This window comes from Erythrolamprus reginae, chromosome 10 (genome assembly GCF_031021105.1).
Source record: "Erythrolamprus reginae isolate rEryReg1 chromosome 10, rEryReg1.hap1, whole genome shotgun sequence".
Lineage (NCBI taxonomy): Eukaryota > Metazoa > Chordata > Lepidosauria > Squamata > Dipsadidae > Erythrolamprus > Erythrolamprus reginae.
In genome coordinates this window covers 26,245,771-26,263,084 of record NC_091959.1, presented here as the reverse complement: position 1 = coordinate 26,263,084, position 17,314 = coordinate 26,245,771, and the positions used below count along the sequence as shown (strand labels likewise).

At 41.3% G+C, this 17,314-nt stretch overlaps 1 long non-coding RNA gene across 2 annotated transcripts in view; it reads left to right on the top strand.

Moving 5' to 3' along the window:
- LOC139173140 (uncharacterized) overlaps nucleotides 1-17,314 on the top strand; it is a 40,354-nt gene that overhangs the window by 7,960 nt on the left and 15,080 nt on the right. For both annotated transcript variants that reach the window (XR_011559990.1, XR_011559989.1), the window contains exons 2-3: nucleotides 6,849-6,937; nucleotides 11,784-11,916. This is a non-coding gene — a long non-coding RNA (uncharacterized lncRNA). The remainder of the gene's footprint in view (nucleotides 1-6,848; nucleotides 6,938-11,783; nucleotides 11,917-17,314) is intronic.

Sequence of the window (17,314 nt, the reverse complement as noted above, 5' to 3'; positions counted from 1 at the left end):
AAACTGAAGGTACAAACGCAACTGATTAGAATCAACTTCTCCTTAGGTTGGCCAGGCAGGTTAGCTGAGAAGGTTTTAAGAGCTAAGTCTCACTCTACTTCTCCCTTTCTTAGGAAAAACAAACAAACATATACAAACTTTTTGGAATTTGGAACCAGAAGGGTACTAGATACCAGATTACTTTTAAAAAGAAAAGGAAAGAAAGAAAAAGAAAAAAGAAAGAAAGAAACCTTCTCGTCACCATTTCGAATTAAACTGTTTTGTTTCTCCTTGCAACTCAGTTTTGTACCGGATGGAAGATCCATTTGTTAGGGCTAAAATACACCACAGATTTCCCAGTTCATCTAATAATACACTTCGCAATTCCTGGTAACTCCAATTCAACTTATTTAATGAGTGGACAACTTTCTTCCTAGGAGTGTTGCAGTGTGGTCAGACCAATGGGTTTTTTTTTAAAAAAAGGAGGGGTGAAGAAGAAAAGGGATGTTGTTAATGTCTCCTGTAATCTGATTACATTTTGCATATATATATTTGCATATATTTTTGGAATTATTTTATCCATGGTCCTATATATATAAAAGGATAAAATAATTCCTTGGACTGTGCAAAAGGACAGAATCAATGGATTTTATTAACCCTTGCAGTCCCTGAGCAGAAATACATTGAACAAATAGATAAAGGATGGAGGTGTGAATGCTAGAACAGGACAGGACTCCCCCCCCCCCCCTACACCTCTCACTCTATCTATAAAAGCTGGATAGGGATTATTATTCTGTGTGGTTGCCGTTTCCCCCATTTTTCAACTGTGTATATGGATGCGCAGATATCCCACCCCCATTGTAAGAGTTATGCAAACATTTACCTGCTTGGAATAATATTTGTAGAGTAGTTTAACTATTCTAATTCCAGAATTAATTGCTGGATTGCAATTTCATTAAACGAGCAGGAGACATATTTTAATCCAGCAGCAGTTCTATGCTACCAAAAAATCAATTTAAAAACATGGTCCCTAAAAAAAAACTCAGGAGGAAAAAAAACCCACCTCTCATTTGCATATTTTAATAGGTTTGTTTCCCAACTGAGAAGATAGACAGAGATCAACATAGAATTGCATGCTGTTGTGTGTATAGATAAAATGTTTGTGCAGGTATTTGTATGCATGTAACCTGCATGCATCCAGGTAGGTAGGTAGGTAGGTAGGTAGGTAGATAGATAGATAGATAGATAGATAGATAGATAGATAGATAGATAGATAGATAGATAGATAGATAGATAGATAGATAGATAGATAGAGGTTTACTATTTTGGACAGAAATATAACAAGGAAACATGACTTGGGGAAAAAAAGTATGCTAGTTTGGAAAACAAAGCCTGAAATAATTGCACTTAACCCCCCCCCCCCATATTTCCCCCAGTAATCTAATGATAATTCAGGAGTGCAATTACAGTTTCTTTTAGTGATGGCATTTTCTCTTTCTCCTTATTTCCACCCTCCCCCTCTTTTTGTCAGATTCCAAATGAAAGATAAAAAAGCACTAAAACAAACACAACGAACATGCTTCCTTTAAAAAATTATTTTGGAACTCCAAATTGCCTTTAGCTCTTCTGCACCTAATATCATTCCTAGTTAATATTAAACAAATAGGAGCCCACATTAATTAAACAGGCAGCTCCATTGTTTTTGACGACTTCTGTAAAGTATTATCTACTTACGAGAGAGAATTCAAAAGAGGACCTTAAAAAAAGAAGAAAACCAAAAGAAAAACCCACTCTCAGTTTGCAGGAGTGTAGAGGATGTTTAAAAAAAACAAAAAAAAAACAGAACAAAAACCAACATTAACCCAAACTGCATTATACAGTATACGTGTAATGATTACTACATCCTCGTTTCTCCCCCCCCCCTGAAAGCGTTTGGCACATCCTTGCAAACATTTTAAGTGACTCTTTTGAGACTGGGACTCCTTCAAATGAATGAAGACCAGTTAGTCATAAACATTGTTAAAGACCTGGCTGGAAGAGGAAGTTAAGAATTCACTTATCTCTAATTCCTTCCCTCGCTCCTTATTTGTCTTCTTGGGTCCCCCCCCCCCCCCTCTGTTACTAGCTTCTGCTAGCTTCTGCTAAAGCTTAGTTTCACACAGCTCTTATTGGTAGTATTTTCTTTCTCTTCCTCTTGCTTTCAAAGCTTAATTGAAAAAATATTTGCCTGTTGGTATCTGTTATGAAGATAAATATATTTAAGAATGGCAGGCACTGTAATGAAGAGGGAAAGGCACTGGGCAGTTTAGAATGCTCCATATTTTGAGTTTTAAACATTTCTGATTGATGTTCCTTTCACTCATAATTTGAGGATTTTTTGTTCCACAGGAATTATGCCATCCTCTTTCTTGTATATTCACCAGTTCAGATCAACTAGGTAAACTTCATGCCTGCTGTCAAGCAGTTGCAGAATCCGGGATCCCCTAATCAGCTCTCTTTCCATCCAGCATAGTTCTCCAAAATTCAAAGGGAAAGGATATAAATAAAACCACCTTCATTTTTGAGAAGTGGCCACACTGCCTTCAAAAACTTGGGTGTCCTGAACTTGCAACCCTGTTGATTAAAAGTGATCCTTTCTTTAGTTAATTAATTAAACAATTAAACCAATATTCCAATTAAAGCACGCACACGGTCTGGTAAAATAATCCAGGAGGGAAACCTTACTGGTGTAACACGAGCCACTTTGTTATAGCATTCTTCATTGTTTTTTATCCATTTCTCTCTCTCCCCCCCTTCTTTGATATGTTCATTCCATGGAATTTTTATTAGTGTTGTTCATTCAGATGCGATTCATGAGAAAGGTTTCTTTGCAGGAATGGGCAAGGGATGCCAACTGCTCAGTTTGGAAAGAGCTATTTTGGTGGGTGGGTGGGTGGGTGGGGGAGTGTGTGGGGGAAACCAGGAATTGGGCATTTTGCTCATATGGACTTGAAATAACTTTTGAGTTCACAAGGTTTAGTCCTCAGTGAACAGACATGGGATTATAAACTTCACAATTAAAGACTAGAGTTTTTACATTTCATTAACTCAAGGGTGAAAAAAAGTGATATTTTTCTTCTTTCATCTGTATCTTCTTATTTTCAAATCTTGATTTAGTTTAAATAAGAGAATAATTTGTATGATTCTATTATTTAATTCCTCTTCTTGTTTCTCTCTCTCCTCTTCCTTTTTCTCTTCCTCTCCTTCCTCCTCCTCTCCTTTGATTATAGTGTATTTGTGAGGTTTGGGGGCTATAATTTTTACTTTAGAGAATCTATAGTTTTGCCTTGTACTGCAAAAAACTTTGAGGTTAATGTCATTTTTTTTTTAAGTTGTTAAAAAATTTACAGAATTTTTGCACTGTTTCTCATGCTTATTAGTCAATTGTTAATTCATAGTTTTGAAGATGATTGTTGTTATTGAAATAAACAAAGGGGACCGAATGGCATATTCATCCTGGATATTATTTTTCAAAACAAAATTATATGTTATTCATACACACTCAGTAGCAACTGTAATAATGTTCGGAGAGGAGGGATTGTATGTTTTCGTTTCATGTTTCTTAATTAAAAAAAACCCCTCTTAGTTTAAATATGATTTGAATTGTGGATTTATAATTCTGTTGCCATTGACAGTATGGTATTAATTATTTCCTGAACACATAGTATCAAAACCAAGACTTGTATTTTTAGGCAGTTGTATGGTCTGTTATTATACTAAAAAACTGATATTGGTAAGGTTACTAAAAGGCTAACACTAACTCTGCAAAATAATAAAAAATATTTGCCACCATTTTTTTTGTTTCAAATTTGGGAGGGAGAGGAAGGAAGAAAAAACTGATTGTGCAAAGCCAGAATATTGATTTAAACCATGGTTCGGGTGACTATTAATTGTGCAAATCCAGCTAATGCTCAAAGATGGCTAGAGCAAGGATTTTATCTTTTAACTTCCTGTTCACTTCCAGGCTGCATATAATCTCCCTTCCTCCTGAAAGCTCCCATTATAAATCATAGAAGATAAGGTAGATTAATGTTTCAATATCTCAGCAACCCAACAACAACAACGAACAACAAAAACTAACAACAAAACAGGCACAAAAACAATGAAACATAGGAGTAGCATTCAATCAGAGAAGAGAAGAAAAGAAAGATTATTTCTTCTCTTCTTTGAGATTTTAAAAGTGCATCCAAAATAATGTTTCTCCTTCTGGTTCATCAATTATAGGTCCATCCAGAGGAATATCAAGTTAAATAATCAAGAAACCCACTCAGTCTTTTGAGTAGCTTATGCCAATATGGCTTTAGAGGCTCCAGAAGCAAAACAATGATATCCTAATTATGGTTCATATTTATATGCAAAGCTGAGATTTCATAAGTAAGTCCTTGGAGAGGGGCAGCATACAAATCTAATAAATAAATAAATACGAGGTTCAAATGGACAACATGGTAAAACAGGACGTTCCTGTATATTTTGGGCCAGTTCTGTGCCAAAGAAACTAAGGCAGGAGAGAACCAGCTTAGAACTAAGGTGATATTTCCTGACAATGAGAACAATTAAACAGTGGAACGACTTGCCTCCAGAATTTGTGGGTGTACCATCTCTGGAGGATTTTAAGAAGGGACTGAACAGCCATTTGTTCAGGGCAGGTGTGTCAAACACAAGGCCCGTGGGCGGGATACGGCCCATGATGTGGTCAGATCCGGTCCATGAGGCCGTCCTGGAAAGTATAAGGAGCCAGCCCACCTGGCTTAGGTCCAGTCTGCCCAATACAACTAGGAAATATTGGGCCAGCGTGGCTTTGGCCTAGTCTACTCAATGCAAAGAAGAAACATGCTGGCAGTTTGACGAGTCATATCAAGCTGGCCACGCCCACCCAGTCAGCCATGCCCACATGCCCCTCCCCCCAGGTCAACCACAATACTGATGTGTCCACCAATGAAATTGAATTTGACGTCCCTGGGTTAGAGTCTCCTGCCTTGTATAGGAGGTTGGACGCGTCATTCCAACTGTTATCCTCTTAAATCGCAATACCCTGGACTCCATCACAAGAACTGCTCAGATTTTTTTTTAAAAAATAATGTATTTGGAAGACATTCCAGGAACAAGGTTTTATCTCCTCTAATGGAATGAGAACTGGGATTTAAACATAAGAAGATATTTAATTTGCCAGGCTGTAATTGAATGGCCCTTGCTGCTGGCAATGAGCGGAGTTGTGATTTTTATGTGACGGCTCTTTGTTTTGAGCAAAAAAAAAAAAAAAAAAGGATTCGTACCATTTTTTTTTCATGCACAGGATAGAGAAGACACAGAACAGGAAGGACATTCTGTCATCTGTTTACTGTAATCAGAGATCTGACACTTTAACATCATCCTGAACGACCAAATTCCTGTACAGCTTTGTGATATTCCATTCCCCCCCCCCACTACACCCATAGAGAAAGAGAAGCAGTCATGTAACTGCTCTCTAATGATATTATTGCTACGGTTTTCAGCAATAAAGCCTTAATGAGAATTCAGAGTGACGATTCAATCGTCCATACCGGTTTTCCCCAGCCCTTGTTGAGAATTATGAGGGTTGAAGTCCACGCTTCCTGACAATGGCAGCACTGGGAAACACACTTCAGACCACTCTTTAATAACTCTTAATTGATCGAAAAGTGATTTTTCAAGAGACAACTGGACTTCTGGTTTTCCTTCAAAGCCGCAGAAGTTTCTTAGATGAGAAAAGTGAAACGTCACCTTCTTTCATATGTGGTGGTTGTGCCCCAAAGCAAAAGGTTACTGGAAAAAAGTACATAGCTGGCTACGGAAAGAACAATAGAATATACTGCGGAATTTTTCTTGTTGGGAATAATAAGAAAATAACATCCCAAACATACACGATATTTACTGTTACCTATTATCATCACAGCAAGAATCGCAGATGCCTGATATTGGAAGGACAACAAATTTCACCGGAAACTGTGTTGATCAACAAAATATATAGGTGTGCAATAAGCACTATTGAACTTAAAGGACAAAATAATTTGGACTACTCTGAAGTATGATTGGACTAAAAAAAAGGAAAGACTGAGACAATGTGAGATGAAGACAAAGATATGAGACTATGTAAATATATGAAATATAGTATATTGACAAATAATAACAATGAAATTGGGTGTATTAAAATAGCATGATGTTTAAAGATGAAAAGGTCAATTAAAAAAAGAGATGGAAGCAAAATGTCTTCAAAGAAAAACCAAAAAGTCTAGTTTGCTTCTTGGGGGAAAAAAAGCATCTTTGGGAAAATGATGACCTGGATGACTGAGATTCTCCATAGACAACTCTTAGTTGAGCTTCTTAAAAATCTGCACTTCTGTCTAGTATTAGGGATTTGTTGTTTTGTCTGACTGATGAATCAATTGGTCAAGTCTGTGTGCCACTAGCTCCCTGCGAGTCCCAGAGGTGGAATTCAGCAGGATCTGACCAGTTCTGGAGAACTGGGAGTGGAAATTTTGAGTAGTTTGGAGAACTGATAAATGTCACCTCTGACTGGTCCCATCCCCATCTATTCTCTGCCTCCCAAGTCCCAGCAAATTGGGAGGAAAGGGGGATTTTGCAGTATCCTTCCCTTGTTATGCCCACCAAGCCAAACCCACAGAGCTGGTAGTAAAACTGGTGGTTTTCATCACACTTGCATGACTGCCATCCTGACTTTTTTGACCTCCCTAGGAATGGCCCATTCTGTAGATGTGCCTGAGTTTGTATGAAAGAGAGAGAAAGAGAGGGGGGGGGCTGCAGCGAGTGTTGACCATCCAAAGATAAAAACTCTGAGATTTCCTTCCCTGCAGAAGAGGTTAAAAGGAAGAAGAAAAGGACTTAGGGAAGATGGTGGAGCACTGCTTGTTCTGGTTTATGTATTTCGTTTCCACTTGGAAAGGTAAACAACCTTAGGTGAGGGTAGAAAACTCTCACAGAGCTGTCTCCCTCTGTCTCTCTCTTGAATTATGCAGTACTTGATGCTCTCTGAGCTTGTTGGTTTGAAGACATTTCATTACACAACCAGGTAATATCACCATCAGCAGGGCACTAATATTACCTAGTTGAGTAATGAAACATTTGCAAGCAACAAGCTCAGAAGCACCGAGGATTCTGTCTATCTATCTGTCTATTATCTCCCCCGCTCTCTCCTCTCTCTCTCTCTCTTCCATCCATCTATTACCTGTCTGTCTGTCCATCCATTATCCGTCCATCCATCTATCTATCTATCTATCTATCTATCTATCTATCTAATCTATCTACCCATCTGTCCATCATCCATCCATCATCTACCTATCATCTATTCTACCTATCATCTTTCTCTCTCCTCCCCCCCACTCTTTTTCTCATCTATCCATTTATATTTCCTTTTTTTCTAGGCATTGCTTTCTTTTAGAATATTTTCCCTTCTATTCCTCCTTCTCTCTCTCTCTTTTTAAACTATCTGCTTTTGTGCCTTCAGGGGCCGTGAACGAAGACTGCCGATTCTAGATTGCTTTCAGAATTTAGTTTGCTGATGATGGATTACCATGTCAATTTAAACGGCATAGGATTAATTTGTTTCAATGATTTCTCTTTAGGCTGAATGCCAGGCCTTTTTTCTTCTTCTTCTTCCCTGTGCTTTCTATCTCTCTCTTTGCTCTTCAGAATAAGAATGAAAGGGGGGGGAAAGACCCTCTACTCATCACCAAACCACTTTTGATATCTCCTTTTTTGAAAAGACCATAATAGGAAAGGACAAGTTCGGCGTAAAGTTGCAATGCAGGCTCAAATCCAAGTGTTTTTTAAAATCTCATTTGCAAAGGCTGAAGTCTGCTGTCAGTCACATTAAAATGAAATTGGATCTAACATTTATTCAATAAATACTTCTCTTGTAGGTAATCCAGCACCAAGAGCTTTTGACACATAAGGACTTAATTTGTCTTGGATAAGAAGTTATTAATATGGCACATTTAAACTTGCCACCTACAATAAGGTCATTGAGATCTTTACATGATTTCGAGAATGGATTTGAGGGTGCTTGAAGGAAATATGAAGCAAAGCCTGAGGTGGCATTCAAAGGAGAGGAAGCGGGCTGGGAAAAAGCACTTCATCCAAGGAAACATCTTTTCCCTGGGCTTAAACTGCCCCCCACCCCCTTGGATTTTAATGCTTTATCTCAATGGAATTCTTTTGACAAACCCTGGCTTAGTACCTGAGTTTTCCAATGGGAAACTGGCAATGAAGAATAACAATGATTGGCAAGAATATCAATGATTTTTGAATTATTATGATAACATAGATTTTAAGCATTGTAACATGTAAACATTATATAAAGGTGCTGAGACTTGGAAAAAGTGCAGAGAAGAGCAACTAAGATGATTAAAGGTGCCCACACCCATAATTCAATGTCTGGGGAGGGCGAAAACAGCTTCCCTCTGGAGGCCGGAAACAGCTTCTTTCCCAACTTCTGGTGGGCCCAGTAGGCTTGTGTTTTGCCCTCCCCAAGCTCCAGGGCTTCCCTGGAGCCAGAGAAGGGGGAAAATGCCCACCCCCATCCTCGTGAAGGCTCTTCTGGAAGCCAAAAACACCCTCCCAGAGCCTCTGTGCGAGCCAAAAATCAGCTGGCAGGCACACACATGAATGTTGGAGTTGAGCTAGGGCAATGGCTTGCATGCCAGCAGATATGGGTCCACGTGCCACCTGTGGCCCCCATGCCATAGATTTGCCATCACTGGACTAGACGGTCTTGCTTAGCCACATAAATGTTGTGTTTGGTTGTCATTGTACGTCTAAGCAAGACATGTATAAATGATCGCTGAAAAGCCTTAATATTCATGCTCGGACATTTTGATCCTGGCCCTGTAAGATTAGCAAGTGTCTCCAGATTCACTGTGTGTCGGACAGAGGCAGTTGACCTCTTGCATCACAACAGCGGGGTTCGGTGGGCGGTTTAGCCCTCCCTGGGCTACAGAGGCTTTCCTTGAGCCTCTGGAGGGGAAAAAAGGCTTTCCCAGGCTCCATACGCTCTCTACTTCCGGTAGGTCCATTTTCCACCCTCCCTAAGCCTCCACATGTGCCCTGCACTTACCTGCATCTAAAATGGGCCATGTGGGGACTCCTGGGAGGGGTGGGCAGGTCCAGCCAGGTGTGGGATTTTGGGGTTCTCTGAACTGCACAGAATCTTAGCTAGAGGTTCTCCTGAACCCCTGCAAACCCCCAACAGCCCGCTCCTGGGCAGAGTGGTTGAAGAATGGTAGACCTGCTTCAGAGATAAATCTCTGAATTCGTACTAGAGGTCAGGCATGAAAAATGCCTACTTGGTGTTCACCCTCCTATCTCAGGCACAGCAGGAAGACAGCCCTGCTGAGTTTAATCCTGCTGGGTTCTTTGTCCCTGCCTTCAACTGCACACTTCACCTGATTACTGAATTAACGTATTTTGGGGTGTGTGTGATACATTGAACCATAAACAAACCCAGTAGGCTGGATTTGATCAATGTCTAGGCTAATAAAGCTTGTAGCTCTGTCCGCTGGGGTTTGGCATTGTCCGTTTCAGGGCATTTTGTGAACAAGGCCATTCAAAGTATGGAAAGATATAACATTACCATAGGAGAAAAGTAGCATTGAATTTGTGGCAGGCAGGCAGGCAGGAAAAAGGAAGGCAGGAAGGAAAGAGGAGCAAGGAAAAAGGAAGGTAGGTAGGAAGCAGAGATAAGAGAGGAAATGGAGTGAAGGAAAGAAGGAAGGAAGGAAGGAAGGAGGGAGGGAAAATTTCTGATGTTCCCAGCCAGCCATTAAGAAATTGGAAATTGTTGTCATTCTGATCCTCTATTTAGATAAAGATGTATCTCTCAAATGTTGACTCAATGGGACACGGGTTGTTTGGTTAGTTCTAAGTAGTAAAACACATTTTGGAAGTGTCCCATTCCAAATTAGGATATTATTCCCCATTGCTTCCTCCTTGAAACTTAGATTATATGGTTGGGAATCAATGTTCTTCCCCTTTGAGTGTATGATTTCTTACATCAGCCTTTGCAACATTTTTTTCTGCAATTTTAATACTGTAATTTTTATAGAAACTTACTTCCCTGCTGTGATGATCTCACAGTTCCATATTCATCTGACTGATACTTATTTTCTTGATTCACTTCAATAAAGATTTCCATGGGCTATTGTACAGAATAGAATAGAATAGAATAACAAGAGCTGGAAGGGACATTGGAGGTCTTCTAGTCCACTCCCCTACTGAAGCAGGAGGACCTATACCAGTCATGGCTAACCTTTTTCTCATTGTGTGCTGAATGCATGTGCAACACCCCCATGCACCTCACCCCCACACATGAATGCACAACCCCATGCTCCCCTTGCCCCCCCTGGACATGAGACCCCATGCTCCTCTCGTGCTTGCGTGTGTGACCCCTGCCATGTTTTGAGCCTGTCAGGCCTCCCTGCAGCCTCCTGCAACCAAAAATGGGAAGTGCAGGTGCTGCTCCCCCACCCCTCAAATACACATGTGAACCCCACCGCCCACCTGCAAATGCTCTTCATATCTGCAGCCTGCTCTCTGCACATGCGCAGCAGTTACCCAAAAATCAGCTGGCCGGCAGGAGACACATGGACGTGTGGCGGAGCTGAGTTGGGTGGCAGGTTGTATGCCCACAGAGAGGGATCAGCGTGCCACCTGTGGCATGCATGCCATGCCTTCTCCATCATGGACCTATGCCATCTCAGACAAGCGGCTGTCCGGTCTCTTCTTAGAAACCTCCAGTGATGGAGCAACCATGACTTCTGAAGGCAACTTCTGTTCCACTGGTTATTTGTCCTTATAGTTAGGAATTCCAGGTTGCTTCTCACTTTCACTAGTTTCCAACCATTATTTCCTGTCCTGTTGTTTGGTGTTCTGGAGGATAATTCTTCCTTCCTTCCTTCCTTCCTTCCTTCCTTCCTTCCTTCCTTCCTTCCTTCCTTCCTTCCTTCCTTCCTTCTTTCCTTCCTTCCTTCCTGCCTTCAGGTCTCCAGGCCTTCCTTCCTTATTTATTTTTAATCTGGGATAATATTTTAATTCGTGACCGTCTTCTGCCTCATGTATCCCAGCGGCCAGTTAGGTCGCACAGAATCGGCCATCTCCAGGTCCCGTCAACCAGACAATGTCAGCTGGTGGGGCCTAGGGGAAGAGCCTTCTCTGTGGTGGCTCTGGCCCTCTGGAATGAACTCCCTCCGGAGATACGTACCTCCCCCTCCCTCCTGGTCTTTTGCAAAGTCTTAAAAACCTACCTTTGCCGGCAGGCATGGGGGCCGTGAGTGATGAGACTGTCTCCGGCCGATATGAGATACGATTGGATTGAATGAATATATGCGAGTGCTCATGGGGTCTTTTAAATGTTTTTAGTAATTTTTCATATTTTAGGGATTTTAGATTTCTTATATATTGTTATATTAATGTTGTATGCTGCCCTGAGTCACCTCAAGAAGGGCAGCATAGAAATCTAATAAACAAACAAACAAATAAATAATCTGTATTTAGAATACAACTAGGCAGATCACATTTCACCTCCAATATTTTCTTTGGTTTTATGTTCTTTGAAGGAAATTTCAATAACAATTTTCCTTTGATCCAATAGAATGATAAGAGAGGGAAAATTGTTGCTGAAATTTTCCACTCAAAACAGGAAGAAATGACAATAGATCTGAACTTTGTCCATTCCTCCTCAATTTAATGTGTTGAGACACGAGGGATGCTACTGAGGCCCGGCCTTTTTACTGTAGGGATCCCTCAACGTGGTTTTGATGGAAGTACTCGGTGAGGAACACGTCTACATTCTGGAAGCAGGACAGAGAAGAACAGCTGAGAAACATCTCAAGGTGATGGTGGAGCTCTGGCCAGCTCCCTAAATAAAAGGTAAGGCTTACGATTCTTTCCATGAATCAGGGTTAAATGTCATCTAGGATTAGGCATGGCCCATATGATTTCCACATATTCATTCCACTGACCCCCACACAATGAGCTGTCTGCTTGCTACTCGTGAGACCCTGGGTGGTCCTTAAAGGACATTGCCACATGGCCTATAAAATGGACTTTTGAATTCTCACTTCTCCCTCTTTCTCATGCACCTGTGAATGTCATTACTAAAGCATGAAAGGCCACCTGTGCTCCAGCCAGAAATGCCCCAAAAAAGCAAAAATACAAAAAAAAAAAAAGCGCCCAACAATTTCATCACTTGTGCAATGAAGACCATGGCGAACGTCTTCCTATATCTTGTGATTTATTGAATGGAGATACTGGAAATGAGGAAAAAATAATAATCATGGGGAGAATAATGAAACCTCTGCATCTATAAATAGTAGCCAATTTGTTAAAGAACTGGGGTGGAGCAGTGGTTAGAGTGTAGGCTGCTTCAGCTAACTGCTAGCTGTAGTTCAGCAGTTCAGATCTCACCAAAAGCTCAAGGTTGACTCAGCCTTCCATCCTTCTGAGGTGGGTAAAATGAGGACCCAGATTGTTGGGGGTCAAGAGGCTGATTCTGTCAACTGCTTAGGGCTGTAAAAGCACTATGAAGCAGTATATAAGTCTAAATGCTATTGCTAGATATCTGGATGTGAGTCTAACTCCCCACAGGGAACTAGGTAAATGGCAGTTTATCAGCTGACCTTTAGATATTACTTGTTTTAATTTCTAGATGCAGTAAAAGACACAAAAAATATGATCCTACATGCAGTTATAAGATTGGACACAAAATTATTATATTTATTAAATTTATGTGCTGCCCATCTCAAGTGATTCTGGGTGGCTTAATATTTAACAGATTAATAGAGCTGGAAGCGACCTTTCATGTCATCTAGACCAGGGATAGACAAAGTTGGCTCTTCTATGACGTGTGGACTTCAACTCCCAAATCCCTGAGCTAGTATGATTGGCTCAGGAATTCTGGGACTTGAAGTCCACAAGTGATAGAAGAGCCAACTTTTCCTACCCCTGATCTAGACGAACCGCCTGCCCAAGTAGGAGACCCTACAACTGCCTCTACCTAGGATCAAACTCACAAACTCTTGATTATGAGATCCAGCTTCACTTATTACCCATTTATATCTTTTCTTGTCTATGTTTGAATGATCATTAGAACAACAGAACAGAATAGCATAATAACAGAGCTGGCAAGGACCTTCGACATCTTCTACTCCAGCCCCCTGCTCAGTCAGGAAACCCTCTCCATTCCAGATAAATGGCTGTCCAGTCTCTTCTTTAAAAAATTACAAAGGTGGAGCACCCACAAGTTCTGGAGGCAACCGGTTCCACTGATTAATTGTTCTAACTCTCAGGAAATTTCTTCTTAGTTCTACAAGTTCTATAACCAATTGAAATTAGCCCGAAATTCTAGGAGTCTGAATGTTCCCAAAATCCACTTTGAATTTCCCATATGGTAAGTCTAGTAGATTCAAATACCTGATTGCATGAGTTGCAACAATTCAGGGTGGGGGGAGGATTTATGCTAACAATGCATTGAATCTGTGAATTGACTTAAAGGTATCAAGTCTAATGCATTAAAACCAATCTGAAGATTTTTATTCAACAGGATAATACCATATTTCTGTTCTGCCAGCCACGTACTTCAGCTACTCATGATTGCATTTATATTCCAAGCAGCCCTTTGGCACACAACACACACTCTGTCACACGCGCACGCACGCGCACACACACACACACACTCACACTTTGCATCCATCTCCTTTGCTTGCTGTAAGGGATCTCAGAGTTAATCCATCTTTAAATATTACATAGAACTAATTTGACAGAACAATATTTGTTTATGCTTTGGTGTCTAATGTGTGATAGGGGGACAGAGTGGGGTCCCAGGAGGTCTTTGGGTCTCAAACGGCATTTGACTGATGTGTGTCAAAGATGGATCAAGCTGGAAGAAAAGGTTTTGATTTCTCCACACTGTCGTTGCCATTACCCAACGACACAGTATTGGATATGTTCAAGTACAGGAAATCAGGAGTCCAGGCAATTCAAAGGGATACTGTTATGCCGGGCTTCATGTTACGAGCCCCAATTAAGTCAGAAATGTAAATTCAAACACACACACTGTTGTAAAGTAAACAGAGAGTCGGTTTATCAAAACAAAAGTATTGTACGCACGCGTGCTCTCCCACAAACCACAAGCCTGGAATGCTGCGAAAAGCAAACATAAAGCAAAGCAGATAAAGGCAGCTGTGAAGGTGTCACAGCCACCCCCCCTTCAAGAGTCCACAAAATGTACTTAACTGTGAAATATCCAAAAAGTCTTTGTAAATCCTGGAACAGTCCAAATCAAACAACACTTGTCCTTCTCCAAACGGATAATCTCCCATGCATGCTCTCAGCGACACTGGCAATTTATCAGCAGCCCCATTAGTCTAATTACCCCAGCCACAGGTGTCCTCCCTTATCGTCTATGATACTTGTGCAGTTGTTCCCTTCTTGTCATAAACCTGCGCCTGCGAGCAACTATTAATCTCTCTTCCTCTGAGTCTCATGACTCACTAATGGGGTCATTAGCTAATGGGCTGCCTGCATCTACCTCACTGTCCAATCCTGCTTCACTCCCAGAGTCTGCCCTTGACCCAGAATCTTCACTGTCCAAAGCTGTTGGCAGTAAAACCAGTCTCTGAGAACTTTAAGATTCTCCCAAACCACCATGCACAGTCCTCGGAGCAGGAGCTGACCCAGAGCCAACCACAACAGATACAAGGGTTTATTCTACAAGAATCTGAACCACTAACAGTCCAAGCAAATTGGTGTTAGATAAGAGTCAATGGAATTCAAGGTGGACTGGACTTAAATCTCTTGTAGATCTGAAGAGATTCAAGATTGATGATGTATTTGATTCTTCCCTTTGTTCAGCCTGGTCATCTCCTACCGGAATGGTAGAAATCGACTTGTTGTGGTTAGTTGCAAAGTCATGTCTGACCCACTGCGACCCCCATGGATAATGTTCCTCCAGGCCTTCCTGTCCTCTACCATCCCCCAGAGTCCATTTAAGCTCACGCCGACTGCTTCAGTGACACTATCAACTGACAACTACAACTGAGCCCAAAATTTTTGTTGCTAAGTGAGACAATTTGCCCTGTTTTATCACTTTTTATGACCATGGTGGTGAATGAATTACTGCAGTCATTAAATTAATAACATTGATTAACATTGCTTTTGTTTGCCAGAAGGTCACAAAAGTTGATCATGTAACCCCAGGACACTGCAACCATCTGAATTTTGATCATGTGAACATGAGGAAGCTGTTAATGGTCATAAGTCCCATTCTCCCCCACCCCCAGGAATGTTGAAACTTTGAAGGGTCACTAAGAGAACCTTTGTAAGTCGAGGATTACCCTGTACCTCCACCACGTAAGACAGTATGATCATCTTTTCATAATGGAGAGGGTGAAAGTTACATGCAGAATAAGACAGTTATGTTTTCTAAAGAGAGATTTCAAATCAAGCATTGCTGGCTTTCTTAAACCACTTAGTCCAGCTCAACTTTCCTAACACTCTTTTGGCACTTTCTAAATGTGCTGGCGAACCTTTTTTTTTTTTTTTGGGGGGGGGGGGTTGTGCTAAAAGGGTGTGTGTGCATGCGCTACCTCTGAAGAGTGTTCAGAAACTTCAGATTGTGCAATCATGGGCCTTCCTAGATATGTCCATGTCTCGTCAACACTCCGCAGCTTGGACTGGCTGCCGATCAGTTTCTGGACACAATTCAAAGTGTTGGTAATGACCTATAAAACCCTCCTGGCATCGGACCAGAATACCTACGGGGCCGCCTTCTGCCGCACGAATCCCAGTGACCTTCTCTGGGACCTGTTGACTAAACAATGTTGTCTGGTGGGACCCAGGGGAAGAGCCTTCTCTGTGGTGGCCCTAGCCCTCTGGATTCAGCTCCCCCCGGAGATTCGAACTGCCCCCACTTTAATCCTCCCCCCTTTCTGAGTTGTAGCATTTGAGTGTGATGTGATTGTGTAGCATTGATTGTTTTTAGTAATAATGGGTTTTAGCTTGTTCTTTTTAATATTAGATTTGTATTATATTATATTGTTATTGTTGTAGTGAGGCACCCCGAGTCTTCAGAGAGGGGTTGCATACAAACCTAATAAATTGTTATTGTTATTGTTATTGTTATTGTTATTGTTATTGTTATTGTTATTGTTATTGTTATTGTTATTGTTATTGTTATTGTTATTGTTATTGTTATTGTTATTGTTATTGTTATTGTTATTGTTATTGTTATTGTTATTGTTATTGTTATTGTTATTGTTATTGTTATTGTTATTGTTATTGTTATTGTTATTGTTATTGTTATTGTTCCCTCACCCCATGCATGCACACCTCACGCACTGCCCCTGCGCATGCACATAATTTCCCCGCACGTACGCACAAGACTCACTGAAGCCTGGCATGGTGAAAAAAAGCCCAAACAGGCAAAACAGAAATTTGGAAAAATGGACTTTCAGTTTGCCTGTTGTGCTCTTTTTTACACTCTGGAGCACAGAGTGTGAAAAACAGCACAAGGGGAAAACCAAAAGTCCGTTTTATGAACTTCTGGTTTGTCTGTTGGGCTGTTTTCCCCTGAAGCCTCCAGAGGGCAAAATGGGCTTCCCAAGGCCGAAAATCAGCTGGCTAGTGCGCACACATGTGCTGGAGCTGACAGAGAATGCCTTGCATGCCCTCCAGTGTGGCTCCACATGCCACCTGGGTCACGCGTGCCATAGGGGTGTCATCCCAGACATCTACTATTAGCCGTGATGCGCTATTGCCGCTTCGGACCAGTTCGGGCAAACTGGTAATTCTGACAAACAGCTGGCGTGGGGGCCCCGTCCCTGCCCTATTGTGTCACCTATTTCCTTCTTTCTGGCTCAGCTGATTCATGCACCTCCGTGGTTCTACTTCCTGGGGCTGCCTGAGAAGGTAAGAAACTGAGCTTCAAGTTGTTGTATTTTGAACACTGTGTGCAAGCGCGTTAAGCAAAGTGTGCAATCACCGAACCGGTTGTTAAACTGGTTGCAGCCAACCACTGACTATTATCCCAGCCAGTGTATTTACTGGATCAGAAGGGTGGGAGATGCAGTCCATCCCATCTCAACACTGCTAGTTAAACAGGTTGACTTAGATTGTGTGCATCGGATTACTCCTCAAGAGCACTTCTCAATTTGCTCCGTTAGGGCAACACAAAAGAAAACATTTATTATTCCATGGCCATTTAAAATGTGCAAGATGGGTATGGCAAGAGAGAGAATCCCAAGCATTTATGGGTGGCAGGCTACAGAAG